At 38.9% G+C, this 26897-nt stretch overlaps 1 protein-coding gene across 1 annotated transcript in view; it reads left to right on the top strand.

Moving 5' to 3' along the window:
* Positions 1–3121: 3121 nt before the first annotated feature.
* LOC133530837 (uncharacterized) overlaps positions 3122–26897 on the top strand; it is a 123290-nt gene continuing 99514 nt past the window's right edge. The window contains exon 1 of the mRNA XM_061868890.1: positions 3122–3211. The gene's annotated coding sequence lies outside the window, so the exon portion shown is untranslated. The remainder of the gene's footprint in view (positions 3212–26897) is intronic.

A 26897-nucleotide genomic window follows, 5' to 3' on the forward strand; every position in this document is an offset into this window, starting at 1 on the left:
CAGCCGTAAAAGTTTAAGGAGACGGACGGTTGCGCAGGCGGAAACGGGTGCGATGGTCAGAATTACACGAGATACACGAGGGGCAGGATGTTGCACATTTTTTGCAGCATCAGGCTTAGTTTTCTTATTTTTCTATTATAAATTCAAATTCATTGACTTAAGAATAAGAACAAGAATAAGAATATTTCATTTGCTTTAAACATTACCATACATAACTTGCATGCATCATTACATAGGTGTTACAAAAGGCGGTAAGTTTCTATGTTTAACCATAGCTGGTATTAGGGATTGCAAACCGGATTGATTTTCAATCCGGCCGGATCCGGCTGGATTTTGTCCATAATCCGGCCGGATCCGGTTTGGTATAGGGATATCAAAATTAATTAAATGACATATTTTTCTAGTTTTTTGCGTAATACGTATTCCTAAATCTATAATTTGAAGTTAATAAATAACTTCTTAACAATAAAATAACCCTTAGTAGTTTTTTTATTTACAGAAAAGTATATTGGTCAAATTATAGGGAATGGAACACGACTTACACGACACGACGATCGAAATAATAGAGTGTAGAATTGAAATCCATTAGAAAAAGGAAAAAGGGGAAAGGGACTCCTTAAGAAAAGTTACATGGATCAAATAAAGAATTGGCTAGACGTTAATTGTAAATACAAAAGATTCTCTCTCAAATTTGAATAGAAAATAAACAATATTTTATCATATATATATATATATATAAACTCGAAGTAAACTAAAGATTATCAATGTTATCATTTCATTTCATACATTCATTTTCAATACAAACTTACAATCTTATATTCATTTACACATGTAACACATATTGATTAGCCCAGCTCTAGTCGGTTGAGTACTGCCGACTTAATCCTGCTCATTTGTTTACTTTTAATCTCCTATCACAACATTATTACACTCTTTTCTTCTCTTTAGCATAAATTACAAATGCCTTCCATGGCATCTCCATCGTTTAATTTTTCCTTCTATTACAGTATTTATGTAATCGTCGTATCGTGCCACCAACATGAAAGGCAACTTCTGTTCCCAGTCATCGTCATAATAAATATATTTTTATTTAACTAAATTTAAACGTTTTCATTTGTTTTATGCTCTGTTCAAGTTCATACCTCTCATCCGTCGCCTTTTCCTCATCTAAACCGCACAGTGCGTGCTGTATTTAGGCGTTTTTTTTATTTGACCGGATCCGGTGATTTTTACCGGATCCGGTAGCTCCTGAGGAGTGCCGGATCCGGCCGGATTACCGGATCCGCCGGACCGGATTGCAATCCCTAGCTGGTATGCAAATATACACAAAAACTTAAAGCTATAATAATTACAAATGAGCTATGTACAATGTTAATACATTACTGATTACTTCAGGTTACATGTTTATACTGATTGGTTGTGTCATTCGTGTGAAAAATAAAAAAAAAACAATGTCGGCAGCTGTTACAAAACACAAAACAATAAACAATATGGAATAGGGTCCCTAGATTCGGAAGCGCCATCGCTAACTTTACAATCGTTCATTTATCACAGCTCTTCCGCATCCAACGTCAACACAAACTAAATCGTATCTCCCACGCAATACGTATCAATTTTGAACCATCCTCGAATGTCAGATAGGTCTTTTTAGAATTGGGGAGGGAAAATAATTTTCCTTAAAGTAACTACACGTGACAAGTCGTTCAATCCTATACCTTATTCTAAAAGCACAATGTTCAAAATTGAATGAGTTTACATTTGCAGTTACTGCGCATAGTCGCAGCGCAGACAGATCTGTACTTATCACTAGAGAGAGCATTATAAGACGACTCGCGTTTGAAACTTATGGGCGCTTTTGTGATTATAAAGTACTTTGCTGCATCTGCTTCAGTAACTTCCATAGCGTTTATAACTTGGCTGCGCGTAAAAATATTATCGAGATCGGGTTCAAGGAATACTTAGGTATTATTATATAGACTATTGTATTGTTTGTTATCAGCTGCCAGTTGTTAACTGTTAAGTTACTAATGTAGTAGTGAAAAATAGAGAGTTGCGTGCAAGGGTGCGGGATGCAACAGCAGCTCATACTGATGGTATATCGTACGAAAAATTGTATTTCAATAGGAATCATAAGTAGGTAAACAGGCTTAAGAGAAATTTGGCGTACTTTTATTGAGAAAATCATAATATAAAGGAGTAAAAAGGTAGTACTTAAGTAGAAAAGTACTAACGGGAAGGTGTCGGTTTAGTTTTATGATTTATATCAGGGCAAAAACTTTTACCATTTAGCCATGATATGGTTCCATCTTAAAATACCAAGTGCAATAAGGACGTTTCTATGTGACATTCCAATATAAATTCTGATGTTTAGGCCCATCTTGCAGATGAAGCACAAAGGACCCTTCTCTGATGGAAAGCCACATGTATGGGTTATACTGGATCTATCGCGAAATGGTGAAAAATGGCTAGAACACATATTTTGGCTAACCCGATTTTAAGATTTCTATGAGATTTGTTTGCAATGTCGGTATTGGAACTCTATTAGTATCCTACTTGTTCAGAACTATAATGTGACTATAAGTTGAAAGAAGCGCTGGTGGCCTAGCGGTAAGAGCGTGCGACTTGCAATCCGGAGGTCGCGGGTTCAAACCCCGGCTCGTACCAATGAGTTTTTCGGAACTTATGTACGAAATATCATTTGATATATACCAGTCGCTTTTCGGTGAAGGAAAACATCGTGAGGAAACCGGACTAATCCCAACAAGGCCTAGTTTGTCCTCTGGGTTGGAAGGTCTGATGGCAGTCGCTTTCGTAAAAACTAGTGCCTACGCCAAATCTTGGGATTAGTTGTCAAGCGGACCCCAGGCTCCCATGAGCCGTGGCAAATGCCGGGACAACGCGAGGAAGAAGAAGAAGTTGAAAGAACAGCCTATCGGCCCAATTCGAACTTTAAGAGACGTCAATCTTATCGTTGGAGCTTATCTAGACCTTATATTTGACGTATCATAAATTCGAATCGGGCCGTAAATGACTCTATTTTATTTCGCGAAATCTATCGGGGGCTGGTCTGTAAAGCGGAAAAAAGTGTCGGTAGGGCGCTTGGGGGGAGGGGGCGGCGGGGGCCGGGGCGGCAGTTTGGCGAGCGCCTGCGAGCCGGGCGGACGTGCGCGAGTGCTTGTGACGTCACCGAACTGACATGGATCTCGCTGAAGTATGTGCTCTTTTACTACTTTGCCATCTTTAGATGTTATTGTAGTGTTTATAGTGAGGTTTGGTGAAAGAAAATGCACTGAGAATTGGTATTATAGCTTTCATAGTTTTCCCAATTTATTGGGGAAAACGTAGAAATTGGTGGAAATAAGAATAAACGTATGTAACTAGCAGATGCCTTAGTGCCTAAGTAGATACTTAGTGATCAGAGGGATCGGTAATGAAAGCTATAACATTGTGTTCAATTCGGGAAGCGGTCTCAATATTTATAAAAACGGAGGACTTTATGAAAAATAGTTACTTATACATACGGAGTAGATATCTTTGTAGTATAGAATAAGAATATAAAACATTTATTGTTTACCGAGTACAACAATAAGATGGAATACAATGTTATACTCGTACACATAGAGTCACAACGGCAACCCATATGGGTTACCGTACAATACTACATACGGCATACAATACGGGGTTACGGGCATACAATATTACATTCGCCCAATACAATAAATATCGATACGTAAAAAGCGCAAAAAATATTCAGACGTGACTGTACAGCGTGTGTACGTATAGCGCCAAATTGATTCTTATTGAGAGTTGGTAACTGAAGTGGCAAAATTTAAGTAAATACTTAGTCTGTAAAAGGTGAATCGTATTCGTTTATTTTTAATATCGCCTCAGTGTCAAAACAAGCATAAGACTCGCCTGATAGTAAGCGGTCACCATAGCCTATGCACCTGCAACTCTAGGGATGTTACGTGCGCGTTGCCGAACCTAAATTGTTCCCAATATTGAGGAACATGTGTCCATCGGTAAAATAAATGCATGTGTTACACATATACGTTATAAGCGGAAAGGGTTGATCTCTCTGCTGATGATCGGAGGGAACCTTATGTTAAATCGTTGAACGCTAATCACAACACGTTGTCGTTTCCCAACTACGAAGCATATTCGATACCCGCAGAAATAATGTTGTCGGCTATCGTAATAGCTTTACTAGTTTATGTATACAATATGATACAAACACTACTTCTTGTACACCTAAGTACAGAGAATAGATACAGCAACAACAGGCGGTATGTCCGTGGGTGCGTACCTGTTATCTTGTTTTGTGTTCCACGGTAGCGTCAAAATTACTAAGCGAATTTTAATTAGTTAGCTTAATAATAAATAAAGAATGGGCATGGGAGAGTAAGGTGCTACACGGGCGGTTCTACAAGGCCCTCACGGGACCCGACGTGGACCTGCTCGCGTCGGTGAACTGGTTACGATTCGGGGATCTCTTCGGAGAAACCAAGGGTTTTGCCTGTGCAATTGCGGACGAAGTGATGATGACGAACAACTATCGGAAATATATCCTGAAGGACGGTACGGTCGACATTTGTCGGGCATGCCGCCGTCCCGGAGAGTCATGCACTCAGGCATATAATTTACGGTTGTTCTCATCTTGCTAACGGCGAGTACTTGCATAGACATAATCTCGTAGCCAGGATTATTCACCAGCAACTTGCTCTTCTATACAGCCTTGTGGACCGCGAAGTACCGTACTACAAGTACTCACCTGCGCCAGTTCTCGAAAATGGTCGTGCCACGCTCTATTGGGATCGATCTATTATCACTGACAGAACTATTGTAGCCAATAAGCCTGACATCGTGATAATAGATCGATCGCAACGCCGGGCCGTGCTCGTCGACATCACCATCCCCCATGATGAGAATCTCGTGAAAGCCGAGAAGGACAAGTCCAGTAAGTACCTAGACTTGGCTTACGAGATAACCGCCATATGGGATATTGATTCGACGATCATTGTCCCGATAGTCGTTTCAGCGAACGGTCTCATAGCGAAGAGTCTCGACCAACACCTTGAGAGACTCTCGCTAGGTGGTTGGATCAAGGGTCAGATACAGAAGGCAGTGATCTTGGACACGACGCGGATAGTCCGGCGGTTCCTTTCTCTGCGGCCCTGACCACCGGCAGCTTGGGCCCTGCCCCGCTGCTGGCGGCACCCTAGGTTAGGTTTTTTATAATGTGTTTATATCTTTTGTATTGTTTTGTAAGTGTTTTTAAAAATATTGTAAAAATCCTAGCCTGAGAAAAGAAATAAATAAAGGAAATAATAAAATTTTAAATATCAACAGAGTAGAGTCGGGCCAAGCTAAATCTGCATGGCTTTGCAATAACAAAGTGTGTAATGTCATCAGTGAAAGTGCAACGATTATAATGACACTGCCTTAATTTATTACTTCGGACTCTAAGTAAACACGGTCAGCACTTTTAATGATGACTTTTACTTTTAATAGATATAGGTGCCTTTACATCTTAATACTCGTAAGGAATAGCGAGAACGTTTAAACGTTCAGCAATCAAAATAAATCTCCAAATGACTTGAGGCCGTGTTTCCTAAATAATATTGAGAAAATGCCGAAAATATAGAAAACGGGTCACGTTGCGATATCAGGATACGAAAGCAATGCCCTATACATTTGAGTGAGGAGCGGCGACAGGAACGCTTAAAGGATAAGCGGGATTGTAATAAGCTCCAAACTTCTTGAAACATATCACCACAAATTTTCCAATATCGAGGAAAATGTAGGGCAAGGGAGAAAAGGAAGCAAATGTATGCCATGAGTCAACTAAGTTGCTATGGGATAAGGAGCGAATAAACTTCCAAACATTTCGGAGCACTAATTTTTACGACAGCTCTATGTTAGAGTATATGTATATTGTACATAAACACTAACAGCAAATAAATACTCTTAAATAATTAATATTAATCTACATTAAATTAATTAAGTGGCTAATATTAACCCGGAAACAGTAGATATGGCGCATTACATTACCTATACATTTGGCACACAATAGCAATGGAGATTCTACGTGCGTACTGTTGAGGGTGGCAGAGAGACTGTGATTTTAGGACGTCACATATATTTCTATATAATGTCTATCTATATATCGTCATCATAGTTTAAAATAGTACTGATTTCGGCGTAAATTAATACCATAGTGCGCAAACAAAATTAGTACCACAGTGCGCAAACAAAAGGTCAAACAGGTAAAAAAAATACGCGATATGTGAACTAGGTTGACGATATTATTAGGTTAGGGTTATATTTAGGTTAAGTTAGGGTTATATTTAGGTTAGGTTAGGGTCGGCAAAGCGCATGTAACTCCTCTGGAGTTGCAGGCGTACAGCATAGGCTACGGAGACTGCTTACCATCAGGGGGGGCCGTATGCTTGTTTGCCACCGACGTAGTATAAAAAAACTTGTAATAAAACACCCTATTTCGGAAGCAACCTGCGGTCCGTGATGTCGCTTTGCTGCGTTATGAGCAAACGTTACAACTTGTAGTGTAGCAGTTCGTACACGGCTATTAGGCAAACAGAGGTGATGGCCTCCCGGGCCCCGGGCCCCGGGCCCCGGGCCTCACTCGGCTAGATTGTAGGCTATACTGCGCTGTATGCACTCAGGTTTATTTGCAATATACATGCGGTGCAAATGCAAGCATTTGCTTCTGGCGAACTCGTGTATAAGCAGTAGGTAACCTATAAGACTACGTGAAGGTAGGTAGAGCTGTCTAAGCTAACTTTTCACCGATCTGAATAGAAAAAAGTGAGGGTGTGTCGCTATAAACGTCATATTCTCTTAGAAATGTAACATAAATGATGACTTACTCTTTGTCATTGCAAATACCATGCAGTTATGTTGGTCCGTATCTACATATGTCGAAAATGTAAAGGGCAATTTGCAACTCGTGTCGATTTTAAACACTGCTCCCTCCGGTCGTGTTTTAATTTATCCCTCGTTGCGAATTTACTATTTTTGCACTTGTAGCATCACAAAGAAAACAAATTTAAAAACAGATTTTCAATGTAAATAAAGGTAACAATAGGCGGTCTTATCGTCGTCTAAAATATTATTCGTAGCACACTATACTTGGTAAATGACTGTTTACTGTTTTGTTTTGAAATAATACGTCGAAGTTTAAACAATTCTGTGACCTCCTTGTAAATTAAAGGCCTTATCTACTACCTAATAGCGAGGTCTTAGGTGTAGATTTACCCCCTTATTCATAAAAATTTACGGACATGATGTAGTTAAATTAAGTTTTATCCCTTTCTTACAAATACATAAGTCAAAATGACAGATAAAGACAAACGATCCATTGCTAATTCAGGCCAATAACGCGTTTATGAATAACGCCATTAGATTTTTATTTAATTTGTGTTTTGCTCCTGACATAGACGCCTTGACGAAACAAATGTAAGTTCTACTTCAGCGGCGGTATCATCATCGCTTTCGCACTTACATACTTGTTAGAACGTGACAGGCATGGTGACAAATGATAAAGAGCCGACATCTTAGTTCTACTGCCCAATTTACATCGGGGCGGGTTTTAAAGGGAGGTTTTACGTTGTTGTGTGTGTATAGCTCTTCCTTTCGACGAATGATTGAGTGAATTAACTCAGTATGCAGAAACACGACGTACGTCGTCGATCCAATTTTGATAAAAGACCCCCGTGCCGGAAATCCCCGCGGAACGTTATCGTAATGAGGAATTGGTGATTGGGGGATACAGATACGCCTAATATTTTCTACTTTGGTTTCTTTGTCTCGTCAACGTCGACAGCCGACAACAAATCAAATGAAAAATCTATTTAGTGAGATGTTGTTTCTCATTCAATTTAATCCTTGAAAGGATCTAATACGATAGCACTAGTAGTCTGTAGGATAGGCGAGCAAAGTTACAAACTAGAGGCTATACTTTGAAACACCTACTCAATGAGTTTCTTGGGACTACAAACTTTATTTCTAAGGCCTGTTTCCCTTTTTGGGTTAGGTCAGATGGCAGCCTCCTTTGTGAAAACTAGTGCGATGCACCCGTGACAATTCTTAGGTAAAGTTGTCAGATGCGGGAGGGGACTGGTAAAAGGGCTATGATTAGAAATAAATTTCTAACATGTTAGGAAAATTCGTAACGTGTGGTAACACAAGTATGGATCGAGTTTAGATGAAAGAGCCTCCGTGACGGAAATCCCCGCGGAACGTTATCGTAATGAGGGATTGGTGATCGGGGGAATTGATACAACGGTATATTTTATTTTGCTTTCGACATTTCTTTATTGTCAATGTCGACAACAAGCCAAAATAAATTAATAACGAAATCAACTACACTTATATCTGGGCCATACATAAGGTTCTGTTCCCGAAAATTGAGAACGTCGTTACAATAAATGCTTACAATTTTGGTACAGTCGCATCGGTGGGGTCAATTTCAACAAACCAACATTTTTATCTAAATTTCATGGAATTTTGAAATATCGATTTGATATAATAAAAGGTAATGTGATAATTTGTAGAAAAATAAAATAAACTCAATATTACTTTCAGGATACACATATTCATGAAATATTGAAAATTATTTCAGTTTGAAAATTCGATCCGTGCACGAGAATTTTTTGTGCATGGGAATTGGATTTTGTTGGAATTGGTTTTCCAAGGATTATTTATATTTAAACTATGTTTTATCATTAATTAACAGAAAAATATTTCACATTTGAGATCTATTTGTATGTTATTAAATTGAAATTGAAATATTTATTTCAAACTTGACGTTCATAGGGTTAGGTAACAATAACTTATGTATCTAGAGTTAGTATTACAGTTAATTAGACACAACAAACAATTGGACAAAACAAACAAAACAAAACATTAACAAGCACAGCAACAGGTGAGTGTAGCTGCACGTACCGCTTGACTAGGGGCGAGTCCCAACGCTGCGCCAGCGTACTTAGGATGCTGTTCGTGCTGCTTCGGCTGCGAGTGAGGAGTGACACGCATCGCTTCTTCCTGATGGCGAAAAGACAGTCTGTTCGTGCCTCAGCAAACATCGCTGAGGCACTACAATACCGCGGCAACCTGAACAGCATCCTAAATGCATCATTATATTGGACACGCAGAGTGCTATACGCCCGCTGGTGGCCCACAGACCGCATGTGTAGAAAGTTTGACAAAAAGCTTTGAACAATATTAACTTTGCTTCTTTACTAACACGTGCAAACCTGCGGGACAAAATGTTACAGCGGACACACAGCGCCCGGCGCTCCCGCTCGATGTCCTCGATGTCAGACAGTGTGTCCATGACCCAGTGGCCCAGGTACTTAAATTTGTCCACTCTTTTAAACGGAGTTCCACAAAGCTTAACCTCCTGCATTTGGTAACTTTTGTTACCTGATTTAAATCGCTAGAGCTCGCTTTTAGACGCATTGTACCTGAGCCCATGGGCCTCAGCATATGTTTCAAAAATGCCTAACATTTTTATTAGACCCCCCGTCGAGGGGCTCAGCAGCACCATATCATCAGCATAGCTCAATACAAATAAAACTGATGACTCAAAAACTTTACTAATGAAGTTAAGAATCTTTCTGAATTAAATAAGAACAAATGTTATTTTTTTAGATTGTTTATTATGAATGATTAAAAGCCATCATCTGAATTTTAGAAAACTCGTCGTAGTTGATTTTAATTTTATAAAATGGAATGTCATACCTATGAACATTTGGAGAGCCTTTATGTAAGTTTGTTTAATGAGTCTAAGTATTAGAATCGTAAGCTTTAATGATAAAATTAGTTAGCATTCACGGATTTGCAGCGAACTAATAAAAACTAATCAAAATTCGAATTATATATGGCCCATGTTGTAATTGTTCCACTATATATGACCTAAATAACGCTGAAAGACATATAACGTCCATAGCAATAGCGTTTATATAATAAAATAAATGATGATTTCAAATTCTCGTGTCTAGAAAACGAGGCACGGGAATTGGGTTTCGTAATAAATAAGATCGTCTATTATTGTGGTCATGGAAATTACATAAAAATTGTCGTCCTACCCATTTTTATAGTTCTGACGTAATTTTTTCGAAACTTCAGTGACTTGTCAAAGTCCTACCTATATTATCTGTTAGAAGTCATATGACATAACAAGAAAAGGGAAGTGTACTACGAGTCAAAGCTTCACGTGTGACGGTGATTGGCTTTGACATTTTTCGATAAAAATTTACTGTCGATCTCGGACAAGATTTACATTTTTTTTTTTACATTTAAACATAGATCACGAGTTATTTACGACAAAGAAGTTAATGTTTCATATGCTCAATGATAGTAAATATTATCTAGTTTAAGTATTTAACATTCAATAATAGATAGTGATGTACAATTTTTATTAGGAATACTCAAACACAGATTCCGGACAGGGCACGGGAATAGTTATTTGAACCTTTAAGTAGTTTTAAGTGTGCCCTAAAAATAAATTATTCAGTGATTTCATATTGACGTTGGTGTGGAAGTGTGACTTCTTTATGAAAAAATAAATAAATGGTACGTATTATCTGATGCTACCTTCCGATTCTCATCTCGGACACAAAAAAATCGCGTTTAAAATGACCCAGTGCGCTCAAGGTGCTCAAAAATATCTGAATAAGCATCTATCTATAGCATCATTTGACGTTTTGATGATATATTTGAACACCTTGGCCGCCCCGCTGCAGGTATCTGATGGCGACTGTGCAGGGAAAAACTACAACCTGATCAGTTTTGGGCGATTTCATTTGGGCAGTATCTATCCTTAGATGTGAGACTACTCCAAAGGAATTAATAATTTTATTTAATTACTTCATTAATTCTTCTTCTTCAAAAATACATATGACATTTATTCCTATAATCAGTGATGGAAATGAAAATATAAAAATAATTTTTAATTTTGCTGTATTCCTCTGGAACGTCAAAGTACAGCCAACGTCACTGAACACGAACATAAAGGCTCGACGCGAGAATATCGAAGCGCATATCGCTCGATACTTCGCTCTGTTCTCGCATTGTTCCGTAGCAGTCTAGGACATGAGAGACACATTGATAGCCATCTACTCTACGGCTAGACAATGCAGCTTAATAACGCTTAGCGAGGCTGTCCCCGGGGCGATGTCGCCAACTATGCGATACTAGATATTTAAATGTGCCGGAAGCTAGTTCAAAGCTGCGGAGATATACGTATAAACTAGGCAACTGTTTTAATAAAGTTATACATACAGAAAAAACCTACTTAGGAATTTCCTGAAGGACAACGCCAAACACGTATCGCGTATTGTGTATTTGTTGACTTTGTTCACGTTGAGGGTCTTATTACTTAATACAATGTGATACGTTGTCCAAAACCAAGCAACTTGCAAAGGTTATAGTCGAACTTCTAGAAAGTACACAATTAAATATAATGTCCCACCACCAAAACAATCCAATGACTCAAGACAATGGTTCTATTCAACTGGAGTTAGAGTGGCTTAAGGTACCGTTCGTATTGAGACTACACCAGCACTACGGCTACAGTATTGCAGCGCAACGTTACTGCCAACCGCATGGCAAACATTCGGACCGCAACATCGATTTTAAACGATCGATCAGCAGCAGTACCTTAATGCTGGTGTAGTTTCAATCCAAAAGGAACACTTATTTTTAATTTTTTACCCAACCGCGAAACGCCAAGGAGGGTAATTTGATTATTAGGATTATCTGATCTGCATAATATAGGTACAATTATTTACAGGATGTCAGTTGTAATTTAACATTATCATTCTAATCAGTTCCTTCGTTAATTATGCGTGGTGCAACCTGAACTTATGAAACTAGACGGAAGAAGTTGCTTTCTATACGCCGCCGCCGGGTTAAAACCAGGAATCAAATCACTTGCTCATTTTGTATGCGACGCACATGCTCATCTCTGAGAGAGGCTGTCGAATCTATGGGACGGGATGTTGAAGTTCTTCGAGTTTAGGAAGATCGCGTAGGTATATATATTATGTGTGAGGTTTCGTAACTGGTATTTGGTATTTCGTACAGAATTAATGTTGTCATGTAACTTTTGTGCTTCCAGAAGTTAAGAACATTAGTAAATCAAACAAATTGTACATTTTTGAAACCCCTAAAAAATTGCAGAAACGGCATAAAGAGAGTCGTCATCGAACGATATTATAATAATAAGATAGCCAGACCGCAGCAATGGCGGGGTGAATTGATTGGCTGGGACAGTATCGGCGACGGTATCCGACAGCTCGGAAACGGCGTATTATTCGCAAGTTCCTGCTCGGCGGCGGCGGTGGCGGGGAGCGTCCGCATCATCCCACTAGGGGTGTAACATCTAAATAATTATTTGAACATTCTACCGGAAGGTATCTTAATTAAAATCATATATTAAGTTGTCAGACATTTAAAATTAAAGTACATTTGTATAGTAATTAATAAACTTAAATCTAAATCTAAAAATTAACAATACTATATACTAGGGTCGATAAGTACCCGTGTAAATAAATGTGCTTAGCATGCTGCTGGTGTACCCTCTTTGGACGGCCAACGAAATGTATTTTACTAACACAACTCTTTTATTTTCTCTCTGTACTGTGGTGGCCTGTAGTGGTGGTATTGGTTAGCTTAGGCACTGCACCATTTAAAATTCAAGCTATGGAATACCATAAGGCCGAAATTCCGTTTCCATCTCGCAGCAATTTCAAGTAATTTAGGAAAGTAATAGAATAGCGAGACTAATAGAATGCTGCAGCTATGCTATGTCAAACACATTTGTAATTAAAATTATTTTGAATGGTTCACGACGACGCCTAGTGATTTACATCCATTCATTTCCGCGATTGATTGGCTGATGAGATAATATTGGCGGCTCGGAAATTCCACAGTTGCAGTGTGTCGCGTTGGGATCAATCTCGCAGGGGGTTATCGCGACAAATTGTACCTCGCAATTTTGCACACTGCGATAATATCTCACTACTCAGATAAAATAATGAACTGGCTGAGATAGCATCGTCGGCGCGGCGATTTGGAAGCGGCGAGTGTTCCGCCGTGGCGGTGCGTCGCGCCAGGATCGATCCCGCGGGGGGTTGTCGCGGTCGACTCGACTGGCCACTGCGAATTTAAACACGCATCATAAATAGTTCGTGAAGCAATGATGCTATTATATACCCGTTGCGTGTTTATTGCCATACAGTCGATTATTGATACAATCCACTATATTCAATTATATTGGCATCAACGTTTTCTCGCCTGAACATTTTGTGTAGCTTATGGATGCCTGGAACTCTAAATGCATACACAGTGCTGACAATTTATAAACCTGTAATTTCCTTTGACAACCCATACTGTAGTATCTTATAGTAGCTAACAATTTTACCAAACTTCCAACATCCCATAGACCCGACAGGCTGTAGCAGAGATGAGCATGTGCGTCGCATACAAAATGAGCAACTGATTTGATTGCGCGCTTTGAGCCTGCTAGCTTTGTCGTCTAGTCTTATTCATTCAAAACTCCACCTTATTGCATAGTCAATAGGGTTCAAATTGGAAAGTCCACCGACTAGACCATTCGTAGACAATGCTCAAAAGGCCTCAGTGTCGTTTGTGAGGTTGCAACACGTTATTAATTCATGGGTAGTGCGTTCGTTGTGCCATAGTCCATACTGCTGTGATTTTTCATTTTTCTCTAAAACTCTATAAATCCTTTAAACTCTAAGAACTCAACTACTGGAAATACTAGGTAAGAATAAATAAATTAAGCATCTAATCTTTTTTTTGTATATATGAAAAAATCGGCGACTTGTCGAAAGCCTGAAAACGCGCTGATATCCAAACAGAAAGGAACAGAAGAGGAAGAGAGAGAGGAAGAACAGAAACGTAAGGATGCGGGTTCGAATCACGCCAGTACCTACATACTTAACTATAGTAATATGTATATTGGGTTCTATCAATTGTTTCAATAATTCTGCAGACTGTTACTTTATTTTATAGGCCCATGAAATAAAATAAATAGAATCATTGCCTACAAATTACTTTTCGTGCGGTCGTAAAAATGTACGTCCCACAATTTAGCACTATCAAAGAATCCATCTTACCAAGCAGGTCGATTCAGAGTGTCCAGTATATAAAGAACTCCTATTATTCATGGTTGTTGTGGAAGCAAAGGGTACGCTTATTATGGCCATATACAGCTCTGTACTAGTAGACGATAATTTATGTGCTCTTCATACAATTACCGCAATCAACATATAAATTGAGTGGTGTATTTTTATTTGTCACATAGTTACTATATGTGCGTCTGCAGTACCAATATAAGGCAGCTGACTGACCGGTTGCGATCAGCGCAAAGCATGAAGACATAAAGGGGATGACGTCACGTTACCGCTTCTCCAAAAAGCCAAACGAAGGGGCATAGCAGAGCTGTAGTTAATATACAATAAATTGTATAAAATGGTTTCCAGATTACACTGCCTACGTAAGGCAGCAAGTCTTTGGTCCCCTGCGCAGCATCGCTTGCACACTTTTAACGAATGTAGTGTGATTGGTGTTTAGCGACTTTATCACCGGCAATTTTTTTCGCTTATCAAATCTGCCTTCTATCATGACTACAAGACGAAATTTTGAAACGCGTTAGGTAATTAAAAAAAACTACTTAAAAGTAACTTCAGACGAAGAATTGACGTAGAAATTCAGGTATAGAATTTCCGTACAGTTATCCTTATTAAAAATCAGAACAACCCTGAAACCTCACCCTAGAAGAAGTCGCTTATCGTGCCATCATAGAGTGACGGATGACCGCGACTAAATAAAAACATGACACGTTCGCGCCTCATAACATAACCTAAAAACGCGCTGACCAAGGGATAACATCTAACCGCAGACGACACGCAGAGACGAACGCTCAGTACAACCAATATACTCGTAAGTGAGAGTCTCTGGTCAAACACTCATTGTATTAGGTGAATTTAGGTGTAACAAAAAGAGTGGGGATCCGTTTAAAGTCATATTCGGTATCGTGTTTTTATTTTCTTCACGCGTGTTAGCGCGTAGAATATCCTACATAATAAACCAATTTGACCAACACCACAAACAACTACACAATAAATACTGGTATAAATTGCACACATGTAGACAAGCGAAAGAAACTCTCCCGGAACTGAACTACAAGCTCACCAAAACACTACTGAAAACACCTAGACACCAACTACGCAAAATAGTAGGATTAATTACAGGACATAACACACTAAACAAACACCTGCATAACATAGGTAGGACAGACAGCCCCATGTGCAGAGAGTGCATGGAGGAGGAGGAAACAGCAAAACATATTCTTCTAGAATGCAAACAGGTAGAAGTATACAGGAACAAATACCTAGGAACGCCGAACACACTGAAAGAGGTGTTTTACAACCTGAAAATACTGTTAGGTTACAAGAAACTAACTAACTAGCACGTAAAATAAACAGCCCTATCACTAGTCATCGGATGTGAGATTCACAAACGTAAAAGATAGCCAAAATTATCAAAATTTTGCCGCAGAAAAAATGTTGGTAACCTATTTTTGGGCAACCCTGTTATCTTTTCACGCTTAAACCGCTAAACCGATTTAAATGAAAATGTAGATGGAGATAGTTTGAATCCTGGGGAAAAGCATAGGATTAGTAGTTATAAATCGTCAGGCCAATATGCACCGTCATCCAAATGATCGACTCGCGCGGGAAGAAGAAGACGAAGGGAATACAGCATAAACTAGCGTTTTTGCCTCAACCACATGATACGTTAGTTTTTGCGCAGAAAGCCACATTCTCTGCAATATACGGCCGGGTTGCGGACTTTGATTTACATCGCGCGAACACAAAGAAGAATGGGATATCGTTCGCACAGTTGAGTGACCTCTCGTAAACCTTATTGTATAGTGATAAGGTATATTATTGGTTAGTCAATGTTGTACTGACAAGTGTATAGTGTTGATAATCTGGGGATCAATACAATGGTTTGGATTCTATCGAACGCTACGCTTTACATATAAATGGACCAGTGGTTTTTTGGTTTAGAGTTAAGAATAGTCAAAAGAATATTTGACGGGTACCACCGTCAGCCGATGGCCTGTTGGTCAGGGCGTAAGCTGAACAGGCTGGCTCGATTCCGGTTTGTTTTTCTCATTGTGATATTCATTAGAGTTTTGCGGAAATATTTACATGGTCTGTTCTATGGAAAATGGAAACACATTAATGAGACATAAAAAAAAGGATACCTATTATAAATTAAAACGCATAAATTATAATAACAAGACAATAATAACAATTTTATTAAAATAAAAAATCTCGACGTCACACTACTAGAGCTTTTTAGCTCGACATAAAATATTACCAATTAGGTATCTTATCCCATTGCAACAAACCCAAAGCTCTATACATATTTTTCTTTGTCAAACATTGTGCGTCCAGACGTTGGGTCGGATGTCGATGGCGCTGCAATTAATTTTATTTGCTTCCGTCGTATCTCTCATCTCCCCTCCGTGAGCTATTCGCAGCTATTGGTTCCCCTTAGTCCTTTACTAGCGCATATTTTACTGGTAATTGTATATAGACAGCACCATTCACTGGACTTGTATTGTCATGTTATTAAAGGTTAGATTTGACAAATCACTGCTATGTCATACAATCTTGTAATTTGATTTAACCTACTTCAAATAGCCGTATGAACTTGAAACTTTGCACGTCAATAATCTCGCATTAGCGAGCTGGTGGGGGAGGCGGAATATGGATAAAGGTATTGGTGGCTACTCGTAGACACCTCGAGCATGGGCTCATATTTCATATGATTCGTTTTAAGGAGTCCAATCTTTAGGGTATTAATTATATTCGGCAATTATTGCCCTGCTCTGAGTTTATCGGTTCGAAAGAGGCACTTCAGCTAAGGGTGAGAACCCAGGAGTTCGTAACGAAAACTATTTTATTGCAAAAGGGGAAGCGTAGTCGCTTTAATTGGCTTGCGAGTTGCGATCTGCCGACACACTCCCAGAGAGAATGGCGCGAGCGAGCGCGGATAACGGAAATAAAAGCTGGAGAAAATAACTCATGTACGGTTAGCTGCCTATTGAGCAAGGTGTGTGCAATGAAAGAATCCGCCACCTCGATCGAGGGTCGCGACAAGCGTGTATAGTACCTACACTGTTGTTAGGTCAAGAGTGTAAAAGCGACAGGTAGTCGGCAGTAAGGCTTTGGTGCAGTCTCAATCCGAATGGTACCTTAATAGCGACTACCCTTAGCAATTTAGTAGCAATTTAGTATACATAATATGTAATACATACATATATACGTACATATATTCATACATAACTGGTGAGTAACTAAAGTACAAAATAGGTAATAAATAACAATGACGGGAACCGAAAAAAGAGGACGGAAGGTTTTTTTTATAAACATAGCTTCAAGCAGCAAACTTTGTTGGTCCATTAGGTAGTAGGTATGCTTTCAGTCTTGATTAAAGGAACCAATAGTACTGCTCTGTCGAATTGGTGGTGGAAGATTATTCGAGCACTTCGTGGCGGCGTATTTCTGCTATTAAGATAAATAAATCATGATTCTTCAAACCATTACAAAAATTGCAGTTTAGTTATTCACGATGAGTCTTAAAAGTTATTGGACATAAGCAAACTCTGTTATTTCAACTGTCTGTTCGCTATAATAGCATGAGAACGATTTAAAATTAATTGCTATTGTCGTAATAACTAGAGACTTAGTTTTGATATCACTTCTTGCAATATGATTTCCCTTCTTACTGTATATTTCTGCATAGTTAAAGCTATCTTGCCACCCAGACATTAGATAGACACAACATACACAGTCCCACTCGATTTATATGTTGATTACCGTAATCGCACGACCGGGACATGATGAATAAGATAACGTCTAGTTATTCCTTATCCACTGCCCAGTGTTAGCGTGACCTCGCCACCGTAACAACCGTATGGGACTGGGGATCCTATCAACTGGTCGCCTGAGGCTTGCCCTGCGAGATGGGAATGACTTGATAGTGCTAAATTGTCTGGGGACGTACATTTTTACGACGGCAGTAAAAGTCGTGGGCTAGACAATGTTTCTATTAATTTTGTTTCATGTGTCTATAAAGTAATCAAGTTACATAGTGAAGAATTGTTTACGTTGCTTCTTTGTCAGCTTTACACAACTGTTATTTGGATAACGACTTATATAAAACAACCTATAGATAGATTAATACATCTTTTCGTCTAGCAGTATTCCCTGGAGTGTAGTGCTTACAATAAGTAATTCTACAAATTGTTTAAAATGCAAGTCCTTTGGATTTTAGTATTTTTTGCACGAATACCCTCTTTTGGCGTACCTAATCCTCAGCACGAGAGTATAGCAGTTCACTAATATAGCAAGTAAATTAAGTATAATAAAAGCCCGACTGCTAGCTGCTACATATATTTTTGTAATAGTGTTTTCACTACCTTTCATACCCATATTGCTATGCTTACCATAGCCCCTCTCCCCTTTTTCATATACGGGCGCCATTTTCCAAATTTATATGTATGTGTAATTTATATGTATGTGTCACTACCACCATTTTGATGAATTCAACCACACCTCGTATGTCAAAAACTGTCTGGCCGTTTGGGCTGTACGCTCGCAAAACATGACCCTCCTTTAGACGCAGTCGGGTAAAAACAAAACTGGCTTAGCATCTGCTTGTAAACTGAGACATGTGTACATATATTTAGTTTTGACACGAACCAAATATTCCATAAGTAGACGGGCTTCTCCTTTGACGAGCGGAAAGATAGACGTTTGGTGAATCAAATTTTACTCTTCTTCTTTATAGTTTCATCAAATCCGTCAAAGCTTCCATTTTGATACCACTAGAAGCTTTGTGAACACCAAAGGCAATCTCCGCCAATACAAATGATCCCGCAATATCTCTCAAAGAACCGCTACTCTTGCTGGTTGCACATTGAACTCTATTGCCTTGGGAATAAGGGTGACGGTTGGTGGATAAAGATAGCAAACGCAAGCGAGTGCTATTTGTCACTGAACTCTATGGCCTTGGGAATAAAGACGGCTGATACAGCGAAGGCAAGTGCTAGTCAATTACGCTGGCGCCCGCGGCACAAAGGGTGGTTTCGGGTCCCTACACATGCGAGCACACACAAATGGATACGTGTTGACAGCATCACAATAATAAACACACCAAGAACTTGATGAATGCAGAAGTAGCACTTTAAGAAAAGTGGATTCTTTTTAAGCTTCCAAATATTAATGTAAATAATTTTTCATACCGCTATAATTAATGACTAAACTTCGTTTTGAAAGACCAATCCAACGACACCCCATACCATTGGGTTATATCGAAGATTTTTTTTTAAAACTAACTTAGCATGGGAAATGAACATTTTGCTTTTGTAGTTTTCGACTGTTCTGTCACCATGTACGATTTATGTATTCATGCTAAATTGTAGTTTTCTAGCACACACTATCGATCACGGAGCAAAGCCGCAAATGGACAGACGGGCGGACATGGCGAAACTATAAGGTTCCTAGTTGATTACGGAACCTTAAAAAAGAGTAATTTCTGGTAGGTAACAAAACTTATAGGTAGTTTTGGCATTTTGGATTGTACCAAAGTTCTTAACTTTTGGGTACACTACAGATAAATTGAGACATAGATAAAAATTGAAAGAAAATGACACTATATAAAAGTTTCACCACATTGCTTATTTGAGATAAAAGTTAAAAAAAAAAACTGATAGAAGATCAATTGGAAAAGACAGGCGGGGTCTCACACACACACTCACACCGAGGGTCGAAAACACACGACAGCACACATCGGCGACGTAAGTGTCGGCACGTGCAGGCTTGTGTGTCGGCAAATACGATCGAATTAAAATATCACCGACGCGTCCGAAATCTAAACCCAATCGTTTCTTTCCACGTCCTACGTTCTGGCAGAAAAGGGAGGAGTTTGGCTTAGTGGGGTGATGATAAATTGATGATTAGGCTAGAGGTGACAGTCAGTGAACCGTAATTTTGTGATTCCTTGCTGTATTTGCCAATTTAAATGCCGACAATTTACAACGAATATTAATCGATTTGAGAATTAATGGATCGATGTATTTTGCAAATACACTTAATCTACCGGCACCTATGTCTAAATTTGACCTTAATATAACGCGGATTTATATCTTGGACATCTAAATGTCCATTTATTGTTATTGATACTGTGTAGTTTTTATTACACATATTAATATTATTTGTGTGTAGTTTTGATTATGTATTCTTTATTAGACGGTCATCGATGTCACGACCTGTCAATTAAAAAGCACCCCACACAGAGCTTCCGTCCATCAAAGCGCGCGGTGACGCGCTTGCATTTAGTTTTACTATGTTTTTATTACCTTCACACGTCTCTTTACTTCTCTCGTATAGTAACGTTTTACTCCTTTGGGTTCCAGTATTAGATGTATGAATAACGGAATGGTTGCATGAGTAATATCTGTATGGCGTGAAAGACTCCTTGTTATGAGCTATTTATAATGCGCTTGCGACATTGCACTGCTCGTCCTCATCTATTGCTTACCGAAAGCCAACGAGTCGAAAATTTAAGCCAACCGGAAAACCTGTGAGCTCTAAGACCAATCTTACGCTTACGTATGCGTATCGTCAAGTAGGGTAACTGGAGACAGAGGGATAACTTTAGACAAATTGACTTTAAACCAATGTACTAGATTAACTGCGTCGATGCAATGGGTTAAATCAAAGGGCGTTTATTCAATCACTGCTGAGTTCATCATAATTGAGTGGAACAACAACGTGATGTCGTGGTAATATTGGAAGTACTTTACAAATATAGGTGGTAAAACATTGTTATTGCTTCTCTTCTGAAATTGTTTAGAACATTATAATAATAGGTAACCCAACCAAACTTTGCAAGTTTTAAGAGGTTTCTGTTGTTCTACGGTGTTAACTTACCTACTCGTGGATTTAAGTTTGCTCTAGGTAGGTAGGTATTTTACCTTTCATATTATGTGTGTGGTGGTCAAACATCGTGGGTTCAAGCCTCGTTTGGGGTACTTGGGCAGCGTAGACTGCTGAAATCAGATCGTTAAAAAAATGTAATAAATGATTCAAATTTCGGTCAGGATTCTTATCATACGCAGACAACAGGTTAAGTTTCAATAAACAAATCAAAACAACGAGAGCTCTTTCCACCATTTTAAATAAAAAAAAGTGTCTCTATCCATACTATAAATGACATAAATCTGTTTCGCTCTTTAATCGTACAAAGATCAAGATAATACCTATCAGACGGGATTCTTTTGAATTTTGTCTTAGCACTTTGTTAGTCTGACGAATATATAGCACACTTTTCACAAATCAGAAATTATTGCATTTATTCTTGATAAACTATAACATATACCTACAAGTAGAAAACAACAAATAAATTTAAACATACTTAAAATAAATATATCGTTTCTCGCCTCAGCATAATGCTAACCCAAAAGTCAGCACTGCTCTTCCGGCGAGACCATTTGTGGGTCACTTTTCGATTTCAGATACCTAAGCATATAATACTACCCACATTATTTTCTCTGTTTATTGTAAAATCAGAATTTGAAGGAGTTTGACAGTCTCTAAACGATAATTCACGACAGAAATCGGTAATATCTACTTTAAAATTGTAAGCCAGAATGCGTGAAACGGCTATAATGCCTTTCAATTTCAATTTTCGGGAAATAAATCTACGTTTTAGGGGTTCGGCCCCATTTCGGCCCTCATATGTAAAGCGGGAGCTTTGAGCACCCTCTCGAGAAAATTTGTTGGAAGCAGTTTGAGCACTTATGAGAAATTCGCGGGCTTGTGCGTTACCATTCCATTCTCTTTTCACAACTACACGGTTTTGTTTTATTATTTTACAAAATCATCATGAGCTTTTAGAAAACAAGTAAAACATAATAAAAACACTTAAATTAATAAAAAATTGGCCTAAGTCGAAGTCGCTCGGTAGGTTGCCCAGAAGGCTGGCCGCATTGTTTCGCTGGATAGCAATGCTGATCCGCTGGGCACCAGAAGCCTCTGAAAGGCGCTTTGATAGCTCCTCATAGAGGCGACGCGCGCTAGGCCCTCACGGCCCCAGGGTTTCTACCCCAAACGCCGCAAATATGTAGCTACTACCTAGTGTAACATACTTGCGATGCTTGAGGCTTTCGGCCGAGGATGCAGCCGCACCAGCGCCAAATTTGGTGCCTGGAATATGGGACGGCGCCAGGGTATCCACGCAGGTAGCAGGTTTTTAGATACTAATACGAACATTTTCCACATTTTTATAATTTTTTGTAAGTCTATCTTTTTACAGTAGTATTAAAATTGGATATTCCTTGTGCTATGTAAGTTCTTCAAATGATGCAGTTATCGAAAACAGTTGGTTTCGAAAGTATTTCATGTCATAAACTACCTATTATTAATAAATCGATAAGTCGCACTCATCTATTTATTTGGAGTGAAATTCTCCAACAACTGAATTATTTGGCTCTAGCTCTTGACTCACGTCTTGTATGTTTAGAGTAGTTGAATTTATCCCATAGTCGCAATTGTCCTGGCTCACCTTATGAAATGAAAACACCATTGCAGATATCAAAGAAAAGGAAACTGCTAATCCATCCCCGGATATTAAAACTAAGTCTCATAAGTACTGAGATCCACTCTCCACTCTAATACAGTACTTACAGTACTCGTCAAAACGCTCATCGTACTCCTACTGCTTAGTCTCAACTCCCGGTTAGGGTTACCACCTTTTTAAACGGTAAGGTTTTAAAAGGAATCCTTACTTATAACATGTCTGTCTGTCTGGTTCCTCTTCACGCTAGCTGGACCGAATTAGATTAAATTGGGTATGGAGGTAGTTCGAGGACCGGGAAAAGACATAAAGTTAATCAATCATCATCATCATCCCACGCAGATGACGTCGTGGGCAAAAGCTAGTATTGGATAATTTAGATTATTTAAAAGGCTGGTCAATTAAAAAAATAAAGAACGGTAAAGCAGAGAAGGGTAAAATGTAACAATTGTTTTCCTATTTAAACCTCTATTAGTATAAAATAGGTTAGATTTAGAAGGTACCTACATACTAAGTTTTAGTTCTCACTAACTTAACTCAAAATCTACGAGTAATTTGTTGCGACAATCAGTTTTTAAAATGGATTACAGAAAAATATGTCTTTCCATTATTACAAAATATATACATTTCGGATTCATTTCAAGTAAATCCCTTACAGGGACTGTACGTAAAGAGTTAAAATGAATAGCCAATTGTACTAAAACCCGTGCTTAAAACGTCAGGGCCGTATTAGAAAAATCACCAGGACTTTTAAAACTTGGTGACCCTACGTCCCAGCGCGGCGTAATCAAGTGCCCGGGATTACCCCCTCCCTACCCCCTTTATTTCCCTCCCCCCTGTCTCGTCGAGAGATAAAGGCGCCGCGTGAGTTATCACTGCGCAATTCATAAACGGTTGTCGACCGCTGCAGGACTAAGGAATCGGATTTGGGCCCCTAGAGAGTTTGTTTGAAATGTTGACGTATTGGTATGAAATAAAGAGATTTGGGAGCTTATTAGTGAGTGCACGTCCGGAAAAGCAGATTAAGAGGCTGGGGGAAGAGCGATGACAGTTCATTTTAAATTCGCCAAGACGAGCCAAGCGAAGCGCAAGAGGTCACTATCTACCTTTTCTCGAAGCGCTTCGTCGTTTTTCTTGAAGCCTCATAACTTGTGCCTGGATTATAACAAAATCCTATTTAGAGGTAAGATGTCAATAGTGTACTTATTAAACATAGAAAGTAACAATTACATAGTTCTTATACTTTAAATTTTATTGATATCAAAAAAACTCCGATTTCGTCACTGATTCACTCACTGATTATAATCAAAACTCTTAGGGTACTTCCAGAAGTCCTAGAAAGCTGAAATTTTGGTATGTAAGCTAGTATTAGTACACAAACAACAAAAAGATTGTAAAACTTGAAATTATTACACCACAACCCCTTAAACTAGGGGATGACAGATTGATAGCAAGTTAAAAAAAGTTTGTAAAATACTAGGATATTTCTACACCTCGGCCACGGAACGCACGCTCGGAGCCCATGTTAGTTCCGTGGCCCCCGGGTTATACCAAGGATGAAGCATTTGATGAATAGCCGCCCGGGGCGATGGCCGTCGGACTTTGAAAAATAACCGAAGATTGCACCGGGAGTGGCGTTATGGCGTATCTTTTCACACACAGTTGCGTTGGGGCCACACATCTCTACAGATTGGGTTGCAATTACAATGGGTCATTCGTCGCATAACATAAAAAAATCACCTCATACCGATTTCGATTCAGTGATCCCTTTAGGAGGACAATACAGCATACCTAAAATACACTTTGATAATAGGAATCAAAACGGATCGTAGGTATTTTGCGCAAAAAGTGTCCTGGAGCCCGATTTAACAATTTGTTACGGTTTTGATCTTAATTCGATACGACCTTGCGGATCGCTCACGCTGGTTGGTGCATGTGAAATGAAAAGGTGATAGTCACGCGTGAGATGCGCTCCAATCACCAAGACGATCGTCTAGGTCGTATCCAAACCATAACAAATTATTAAATTGGAATCGACTTTCTATTTCATTCGCTCTGATAGGTTTCTTTTTTTATACTACGTCGGTGGCACACAAGCATACGGCCCGCCTGATGGTAAGCAGTCTCCGTAGCCTATGTACGCTTACAACTCCAGAGGAGTTACATGCGCGTTGCCGACTCTAACACTCCGCACCCTCGATGAGCTCTGGAAACCTTACCAACCTTTTCTAATTGAGGCATTTTTATACAGTCGAAAACTTTTGCACTACAAAAGCAATTGTACAACTGATAATGCACAGTTCGTCTGATGATAAATGGGAACCACTGTAGGCCATTACCAATGTGCTTTACCGGCCATTTATATATATACTAACAATGCTCTTACTTCCTGCTTTCATATTTATTGCTACTATGGCAAGTGCGAAGTGGCCCAGAGATCATACTTGACCGTGCCTGCCGACCCTAGTCACACTCAGCGGTCCCGTTTCAGGTTTGAATAATGTTAATATCAAATATTAGCAACTTCAGAAAATAAGCTCAGCTGAGTGACGTGATGGCGTATCTCGTTCACACACAGTTGCGTGCGGGCGCCGCCACACTTCACTAAACATAAAATGTCTAAATCATCCGTTTAGCGGGATTATTGAGTAAGCACGCTGCGGCGCTGAAGCGGCGCTTTGTGTTAAAAGTGAGGATACAACACACCAGTTGGTAGAAATTGATGATTCGGAAAATATACATTTTGTTGGTTGCATGTTAAGGAATTTAATGTCCGTTTCGCACCTTGTCACAGTGACAACAGTGTGAGGTCTCTAGCGACTCTCATGTTGTTTGTCACTGTGACAAGTACGAAATAGTACTGAAATTAAATTATTTGACTGTGTATGTGTACAAACAACTAAGTAGCCATGTTTGATTTGTACGGCTGAATTCACAAAACGTATATTGTGTAATGAGGGGGGTGAGTGAAATTTTGCAAGCGAGGTCTTCAGAAGACTCGAGTTTGCAATACTCTTACGCCCGGAGTTAGACAATATATATTTCATCACACTTGCGAAGAAAAAACTAAGTTTTAAGTGAAATAATTCTTTATTACAGTCATTTTAAGACAGGTTAAGCATTAAAGGCACAGTCCTAGCCGGCATTCAGCCTCGATTGAAAATTCTGTAAAAATATTTTAAGCGGCTATTAAATTCATCAAATAAAATATTTTAGATAAACGTCAGTATTTTAAAAGTAAAACTTATTTATATATCTACTTGATTCGTATGAATTTATTATATCAGTATCTTAAGAGGCGTGTATATATATATATTTGGAACGTTGGCTTGAAAATATGTTTGTAAACTGTACGGCTGTACAATGATTTAAATTGAAAAGGAATTACCTATTGAAATTCTTAACAAAAAATATAGAAAATATATGGGAGTGTATGTACTAATAAGAGTGTCTCGTGTCGACGTTGATACAATCAATCAGTTTGAGTTCAGGTGCCGGTTGAAGACATCTACTTAGAGGACTTAGATCAGTCAAATCAAACTTTGTGACTCTGACACAAGCGAACGATTTCTGCAGTGGTTTAGGTGGTCAATTATGGCCAGTTATATTACAGTCACGTAAACGGAAACCTTTTCCAAGATATCTGTTAAAAGTATACTTGCTAAGCCTTTAAAGCCAGATATTTCATGTTTTGTTATACTACGATACTACTAGTGTACTAGTTTTACAAAAAACACGGTACATTTCACATCCGGGAATACTTTGCGCCGGAACATTATCTTCAAATGTGCCTGCAGCTCACTGCAGCGGAGACAATTTCAAACGTAACATGTTATTGCGTGGATGATAACTACTACACAACATTGTACACTGGTGCAACGTCTAAATACTTATAGTAATGCAAAAAGCGAACAAATGAAATTAAGAAATATACAGTTTTATTAGCATATGGTCAAAGGCAGTTTTAATAGAACTGCACATTTTATTTGAGAAAATGGGACCGGTACCTTCAGGACCCAGTGGCCTAGAGGCGTTACCCGCGAAATAATATATTTCTAAGCTGTTGCGTGTTAAGCGAGAAGACTATTTGGAACTTGGAACATACTAGAATATTTTACGCGAATTGGAAGGTGAATATAAGAAATTTAAAAATACCTCTTTATTCGATATTGATATCATATTTTTATAGT

The sequence above is a fragment of the Cydia pomonella genome, chromosome 24 (assembly GCF_033807575.1).
Source record: "Cydia pomonella isolate Wapato2018A chromosome 24, ilCydPomo1, whole genome shotgun sequence".
NCBI classification, from domain to species: Eukaryota; Metazoa; Arthropoda; class Insecta; order Lepidoptera; family Tortricidae; genus Cydia; species Cydia pomonella.